The sequence below is a fragment of the Arvicanthis niloticus genome, chromosome X (genome assembly GCF_011762505.2).
Source record: "Arvicanthis niloticus isolate mArvNil1 chromosome X, mArvNil1.pat.X, whole genome shotgun sequence".
NCBI classification, from domain to species: Eukaryota; Metazoa; Chordata; class Mammalia; order Rodentia; family Muridae; genus Arvicanthis; species Arvicanthis niloticus.
This window is the reverse complement of record NC_047679.1, coordinates 91,056,531-91,065,488: the sequence shown is the minus strand read 5'-3', so window position 1 is coordinate 91,065,488 and position 8,958 is coordinate 91,056,531. Positions and strand designations below refer to the sequence as shown.

Here is an 8,958-nt window from a genome sequence, read left to right as displayed (position 1 = left end):
TCTAGAGCATTATGTTTATTTCCACTTACAATATATGTGTTCAAGAAGTGCTATTGCTTGTTCTCTAAGACCTTCCCAGAACTGATTTTGCTTGATGGCATCTCCTATTGTCATTTGATGTGCTACTTTGTCTACACTTGCTGTAAATTGGCACTTAGTTCTGTAAGATTAGATTTGTGTTGTTTTTTTTTTTTTTCCTTTCTTTTTTGCTTCATAGATTGTGAATTGTTCTATTTGGAGATATATAAAGTTTGAGTGGCTCTTTTTATCTATGACATTAGGTGCCATTAAAGATCAATACCATTGTTTTCTATGCTAATGATGTCTTTCTAGACATTGTAGTTCTCAGATGTTCTTTCTCTAAAATAAGGAAAAAGTTGTTGAAATAATATCTCTAATGTTTGTCATTTATTTAAAATTCAGTGTGTGGAAAATATTTAGCTTACTTTTCCCCTTATGGATATTGAATATGCTGTAAGACTCTGTTGATATAAATATTGTCACACTGATGATATGTTGGTTTCATCTCTTTTACAAATTATTCTAGTAATGAGTTTTCTCTTGTTCAATAATTTGAACAGAATCCTCTCTGTATTGTTTGAAATGGCAAGGTTAATTTCCTCTTTTAATACACAGTTTCAAATTTTATTTCATGGAATTTTTCATGAGTTTCAAGAGTTATGCCTTTAGAAATGTTCTTTGTCCTTGCCTCTTATTTCCTCCTTTGAGAATTGAGAGCTTATGAAAAATAAAACAACTTTGAACAGCTGGGGAGGAGTGTTGACATATGGATGAGTTAGAAATTACAAAAGCAATATTGAAAGATGACATGAAAAAGCTGCAACAGTTATCAATATATAAGAGTACAAATAATTAAATTATATGTAGATGTTTCTGAAGTAATTCCAATTCTCTTTAAAACTTTACTTATTTCTTATTATTGTGTCTGTGTTTGTAAGGTCAAAGCACAACTCTGTGGTATTGGATCTTCCCCTTTTCCTTTATGTAAGTAGTGTGGGTGAAACTCAGGGAGCCAGTCTTATATGGCAAGTGACATTTCCCACTGAGTCCTGTCTCTGGCCCATTAGTTCCACATTTTTACAATTTTGTCTTACATAAGTGAAATGCGGATGTATAAATAAATATAACTTAATTCTTATTCATTTTCAAGAATGTTTATACACATTAACAAACCATAAAACAATTCTGTCTCTTTCTTACAGTTTCCTCTCTCTATATATATATGCTTTAAGACAGGGTCTCCGTATGTACCTCAAGTGGCCTTGAACTCACAATTTTCCTGGTTCAGAAAATAGTCTTAGTAGAACAACATATTGGAAAAAAATCCCAAAGCTCTATGTAAGCAGCCAGTGAGGTCCTTTTAATTGAAAACTCTTCTGTTTGTAGTGTTCTTGGGTTTTACATTTCTTTTAGGACCTTGTTTCTGTGGAGCTGAAGGTACTATCTTTTCCAAGATACACAGACATTGAAGTGGAACTCTAGTGCTTTCTATGTTAACATTTAGCATATGTTAATACTAAATAAAATTGTTGCATTACAACTGTAGTTCATTTCTCACTAAGAATGCTAATCAGTGATCCTTAGTTGCATCTATTTTTATTCCTCTTTAAATGTTCTGTACTCTTCTCTGATATTATCAAATTTGACTCACTAGTGCTTCTTCATAGACTTTTCAAAACCATTTTCCATATGTTCCTGCTAAACATAAGGAATCCAGACACTTCTTTCTTTATGGCCTTGTGATGAATACCAGTGGTCACAATGGGAATGAATGAGATTCAGGAAAGATTCTATTCAAGTCCTGAAAACATTCTACAAGCAGTCACCTTTTGGTATCTCCTGGGAAATGGTACAGCTTGCAGCCATTACTGTTTTCCTGTTAATACAGTCCATTTTTAAAAACTTGGTCTTCTTCCTCTTAGTTCTCTAGTTAGTAGCCGTTTTGCTCTCCTTGCCTCATTTCTTTTTTTCTTTCTTTTACTTTTTTTTCTTATTTTGAAGATTTAATTACAACATCCTGCCCAACCAGAGGTTCTTAACATTTAATATTTTTAATAAGCTTCAATACTATTTTCTACTGACAATACACCTGGATTTACTCTCCCCCCCTCCCATCTTTATTAACGGTTATCTTTTGTCTTTTTAGTAATAACCATTCTTGCTTTCTGGACTTGGCCAAGCAGCAGATGTAGATGTTTCTGAAGTAATTCCAATTCTCTTTAAAACTTTACTTATTTCTTATTATTATGTCTGTGTGTCTGTGTAAGGTCAAACACAACTCTGTGGTATTGGATCTTCCCCTTTTTCCTTTATGTTTTCACTGCTGTCATGGGTGTTGACATTCGTCTCAAGAAGGACAGAAAGGTTCGGTGCAAGGAACCCACGAGTCAGGACATCTACCTGCGACTTCTAGTAAAGCTGTACAGGTTTCTGGCCAGACAGACCAACTCCACCTTCAATCAGGTTGTGCTGAAGAGGTTGTTCATGAGCCGCGCTAACTAACTGGCCACCTGTCCTGGATGATCCGAAAGATGAAGCTTCCTGGCACGGAGAACAAAACCGTTGTGGTTGTGGGAACTGTCACAGGTGTTGTGTGGATTCTGGAAGTACCCAGGCTGAAGGTGTGTGCACTGCAGGTGAGCAGCTGGCCGAAGTACCATGCTTAAGGCTAGGGGTTAAGATCCTTACCTTTAACCAGCTGGCTCTGGAGTCTCCTAAGGGCCAAGTCACTGAGCTCCTGTCTGGTCTTCGGAAGGGCGGAGAGGTGTACCGACATTTTGGCAAGGCCCCAGGAACCACACACAGCCACACCAAACCCTGTGTCCTTTCTGAGAGCCGGAAGTTCGAGCGTGCCAGAGACCGAAGGCCCAGCCGAGGCTCCAAAAACTAACCCTGGATCTTACTGTTGATAAAAAAGCTTTGAATGTTAGTAGTAGTAGTAATAATAATAAATCAATTTTTTCATAATTTCACTTTTATTTATTACTATTATTCTGTGTATTTGTCTGCACATACATACACTTGCATGGCAAGTTGATCATGTGGCGGTTGGAAGACAACTTTTGTGACTCAATTCTCTTCTTCCAGTTTGGATTCCAAGGATCTAACTTGGGTGCTTAGGTTTGTGTGGTAAGCATTTTTACCCACTTAGCTATTTCACTAGTCCATAGTAGCAAGTAGTTTTGATTTGCACTTCTTCAGTGGTTAGTGATGCCAAATTCTTTTCATATACTTGTTGGCTATTTTTATGTCTTCTTTTGAACAATGTCTACTTAGGTCTAATGGCTCCTCACTCTCGCAATTTTCATAGTGTTGGGGCTGGAATAAAGACTTAATTTATGCTAAGCAAGCACTCTGATACAGAGTTAGATCTCTAGTTTTTTGCTCTCTAATTTTCCTGCATTATTTTATTTTATTTTTGAGATTATAATAAAACAATGTTCTTTCAGCCTTTCCTCCCTTCAAGATCTCCCAAATGCCCCTCCCTTCTCTCTTTCATGTCCGTGGCCTCTTTTTTCATTAATTTTTGTTACATGCATATGTACATCCCTATATATAAAAATATAATCCTAATTATATATATATTATAATATATAATATAATCCTAAATATAACCTGTTCAGTCTGTGAGTTATTTGTATGCATGTATTCTGGTCTGATCATTCAGTACTGGATAACCAAGTTATATGATCTTCCCTGGGAAAGACTATTTCTCTTGCTCTCACCATTTCTTAATTGCCTGAGGTTCTTTGCATAGTGTTGGTGCCTCGTGACCATAGTCTTTCCCTTGACTATTTTAACATATAGCTATTTTCCCCTTGTTCAGCTCATGTTGGTGACTCTTTATGAGCATAGTTTCTGACCTTGCTAGGAAACATTGTTTCACAACAAGCCCTCTGATCCTCTGGCTCTTACAAACTAGTGCAGCTGCTGTGAAAATCAGTGTGAAAAATTCCCCAAAAGCTAAAAATAAATCTGCCATATTACCAAGCTATGCCACTCCCTGGCATATGTCAAAAGGAGTTGACATCCTATTCTACAGATACTTGTACACTCAGGTTCAGTGTTGCCCAATTCACCATAGCTATGAAATGGAAACAATCTAAATGTCCTTCAACCAATGAATGGATCATGAAAATGTGATAAATATACACTATAAGATGCACTCAGTTTCATACAAAGGTGAGGTCATCAAAATTGCAGGAAAGTGGTAGATTTAACTAAAAAAGATGATATTGAGTTAGGAATTACAGAATGAGAAAGACAAACAATTTGTATTCTGTCTCATTGGAAGCTTCTAACTCCAAATATTCACATGTGATCACATATTATAGAGTAACTTCAAAAACCAGGATAGTAAAAAGGGACCATTGTATATAGAGAAAAATAATAGGGTAGAGGTGATCATATTGAAGAAAAGGCAAAAGGGTTTCTAACTTGGGAGATAAATATAGAAAGATGGAAGAGGATAAAATTACAGTAGGGAAATCTGAAAAAAACTCATAAGAAATCATGTGTCTTAGTTAAGGTTTTACTGATGTGAACAGACACCATGACCAAGGCAACCCTAATAAGGACAGCATTTAATTGGGGCTGATTTACAGGTTCAGAGGTTCAGTCCATTATCATTAAGGCAGGAACATGACAGCATCTAGGAATGCATGGTGCAGGCAGAGCTGAGAGTTCTACATCTTCATCTGAAGGCTGCTAGCAGAATACTGACTTCCAGTTAGCTAGGACTAGGGTGTAAAAGCCCACACCCACAGTGACACACCTACTCTGACAAGGACATACCTTCAAATAGTACCATAGCATATTCAAACCGTTACAACATGGAAGTATGCATATAAGTATACATATAAAGTTTAAATGAAACTTCTCATCTGGACTGACAATGTTCCTCTCAGAGCCAAAGACTACCAAAACGAACAACCAAACAACAACAACTCCTTAAAGACCAGATGTGAGAAGCTGTTTTAGACTATTGGTCAGGGTTGCCCAGGGCAGAATTATACTAAAATTTTCACCAGACACCATAAAAGCAAGAAGATCTTGGACTGATATCATACAGACCCTAAGAGAACACAAATGCCAGCCCAGACTTCTATACCCAACAAAACTCTCAATCAATATTGATGGAGAAACCAAAATATTCCACGACAAATCCAAATTTACACAATATCTCACCACAAATCCATCACTTCAAAGGATAATTGGTGGAAAACTCCAACACAAAGAGAGAAACTACAACCTAGAAAAAGCAAGAAAGTAATCTTCCAACAAACCTAAAAGAAGGTAGCTATACAAACATATCTCCACTGCCAATAACAAAAATAACAGGAAACAACATTCATTTTTCCTTAATATCTCCTAATATCAATGGACTCAATTTTCCAATAAAAAGACATAGACTATCAGATTGGATACGTAATCAGGACCCAACATTTTGCTGCATACAGGAAACACACCTTTGTGAAAAAGACAGACACTACCTCGGAGTAAAAGGTTGGAAAACAATCTTCCAAGCAAATGGCCCCAAGAAACAAGCGGGAGTAGCGATTCTAATATCAAATAAAATTGTTTTTCAACCAAAAATAATCAAAAACGATAAACAAGGACACTTCATATTCATCAAAGGAAAAATGTACCAAGAGGAACTTGCAATTCTGAACATCTATGCTCCAAATGCAAGGGCACCCACATACATAAAAGAAACTTTACTAAAACTTAAAGCATACAGCACCCTACACAGTAATAGTGGGAGATTTCAACACCCCACTCTCAGCTATGGACAGATTGTGGAAACAGAAGCTAAACCGAGACACAATGAAACTAACAGAAGTTATGAACCAATTGGACTTAACTGACATCTATAGAACATTTCATCCTTAAAAAAAGAATATACCTTCTTCTCAGCACCTCATGGTACCTTCTCCAAAATAGACCATATAATTGGTCACAAAACAGGCCTCAACAGATACAAAAAGATTGAAATAATCCCTTGTACCCTATCAGACCACCATGGAGTAAGACTTGTCTTTGACATGGACAAAAACAACGGAAAGCCCACATACACTTGGAAACTGAACAATGCTCTACTCAATGATAACTTGGTCAAGGAAGAAATAAAGAAAGAAATTAAAGACTTTTTAGAATTAAATGAAAATGAGGACAAATCATATCAAAACTTGTGGGACTCATTGAAAGCAGTACTAAGAGGAAAAATCATAGCTCTAAGTGCTCACAAAAAGAAATTGGAAAGAGCATACATTAACAACTTGACAGCACAACTGATAGCATTAGAACAAAAAGAAGCTAATACACCCAAGAGGAGTAGACAGCAGGGAATAATCAAACTCAGGGCTGAAATCAACCAAGTTGAAACAAAAAGAACTATACAAAATATTAACAAAACCAGGAGCTGGTTCTTTGGGAAAATCAACAAGATAGACAAACCCTTAGCCAGACTAACCAAAGGGCACAGAGACAGTACTCAAATTAATAAAATCAGAACTGAAAAGGGAGACATAACAACAGAAACTGAGGAAATTATGTATTTTTAATAGCTGAGTAATACTCCATTGTGTAAATGTACCACATTTTTTGTATCCATCCCTCTGTTGAAGGGCATCTGGGTTCTTTCCAGCTTCTGGCTATTATAAATAAGGCTGCTATGAACATAGTGGAGCATATATCTTTGTTATATGTTGTTCATGTTACCAGAAGGCCTCATTCAAGCTTCCAAATGAGGGAAGCAATCAACAATCATACTCAGCTATGACTTCTATAAAGCACAGCAGTGACTAGCCTGGCATAATGCACCTGGGATTTCTTTAAGGATCATTAAAATGTTCTGGGTTCACATAACACTGGTGATCGTATAGTGTTACAAATTTACTAAAATCACAAAAAGTATACTTCAAATGGATGAACTATGTAAATTTTAATCTTTCAATGTCCAGAAAGCAAACAAATAAGTATCATTTAAAGTTGGGCTATCCAGTATGGCAGTAATTGGTGCCTGGTAGATGCTGAACACCTGAAATATGGCTGATTTTATGTTAAATGTGCTACAAGTAAATAATGAATATCAAATTTAAAACAAACTAAACCATGTCCATAATGTATCTCAATGTTAATTACAAGATGAAATTGTAATACTCTCAGTGTATAGGTTGAAATAAAACCTAAATTAAAATTACTGGAATTAAAGTTCACCTTTTAAAGTACGGACTTGCTCAACCACCATCAGGGAAGCTTCTTAATGCAGCAGATGGGAACAAAGAAAGAAAGTCACAGCTGGACAAAGTGCAGAAAATAAGAGACGTTGGAAGACTCAGTCCTAAATGGGATGTCTCTTTTCAAATCCCTCCCTTTGGGGCTAAGGAAATACAGCAGAAGAGGAGACAAAAAGATTGTACGGACTGGAGTATAGAGCATAGTAAAGGAGAACCCAAGAGAATAAGACCTTTCAAACACATCAGAATCTACAAACATATAAACTCCCAGAGACAGTGGGAGCAAGCAAAGGGCCTGCATCTAAGCCACATGGGGCCCAGCACTGAGGAGGAAAATGAACACAAGCCCTCACTAAGGAACTATCTCCAATTGATAAGCCCTGGCAAATGAAAAATTAGTTTTCTCCAGCAGTAAATAAACCACACAAGACAAACTCAACATCACTTTTGGAGCCTCTTTGACTCATGATGCTGTGTTAAGGTTAAGGCTCTTTTTTTTTTAAACCTTACAGGTCCTTTGAATATATATCAGGGTTTCCAGTCTTGCATTTTATTTTTCATTGTTTTAAGTGGATTGTCATGTGTGCAAACATGTGTCTTTGCATCTGCATGCAATTCTTGAGCTTCTTTTGACCCCTTTCTTCTTTTGATTATATTATCCTATTCTGCTATGTTTTTATATTGTTATATCTTATTAATATTTTTAGATGTTTCTTTGTATTCTAACTGCTTTTATGAAACTATGTGGTTTTAGGTACATTCCAAAAATGGAGGAGAATGAAAATGATGTTGGTTTCTAATGATAAAAATGCAAAAAAGGCATGGGAATACAGGATTACTGTTTATTGGCTAGAATCAATTTAGAGGTTGTGAGGAATGTCACTATTTTTACAGAACAATACATATCTATCAACAAGAAAAAAAATCTCTAAAAGTCACATAGAGTTGTCATGCTACCAAGTATACCAAAGTATACTATCCTTTATCAGAAAACCCCAGTTCTTTTGTTGAACTGAAACAGGATCAGGATAAGTGAAGCAGTGTGCTACCTCTTTGAACCCTGTAAGAATTTACACCTTTCTCTGTGCTGTTGACTTCATAGAGTTTACTGAGGCAGTATTTTTATCTTCTCTGTAGTTACTGACTCCTAAGTCAGAAGTGTTGTGAGTGACAGGGATGTCCATAGGAGTTTCCTTGCTGAACTCAGGAAAAGATGGATACAGTGTTATTTAAAGAAGATTGAACTGGCTACAGTTGATGAGTGCACCTTTGAGCTTTCAGAACCCACAGTGTATCACCTTGGCAGACCACATGATTTAATGGGCTATTGACAAAATAGAAGAAGAAAGCAAAAATACATTCAAAAATCTATAAAAAGCTATTATTTATATACTATACATCAGGGAGTTGGTGATGAAAGTTTTTTTAATCTCCAAGATCCACATAAATTCAATCATTTAATCATATAATATAGAGACTATTACTTACATAAAAAGAGAAACAGATGTAAATTATTTTAATAAAAATTTGAAAATCAACAAAACCTTTTTATTGTTAAACAATCATTTCTGAAGGCCTCCACTCTTACATATAATTATAGGAAATGAAAGGAGAGACTTATAGCTCAAGTGGCTTCTTGAACTCAGCAGTAGGCTTGTCAGAGCATGGGGTATTAGAAATATGGACAAGAAAGGGATAG

General features: G+C 36.0%; 1 pseudogene; it reads left to right on the top strand.

Moving 5' to 3' along the window:
- Positions 1-2,349: 2,349 nt before the first annotated feature.
- On the top strand, positions 2,350-2,911 carry LOC117695357 (large ribosomal subunit protein eL18 pseudogene; annotated as a pseudogene).
- Positions 2,912-8,958: the final 6,047 nt, after the last annotated feature.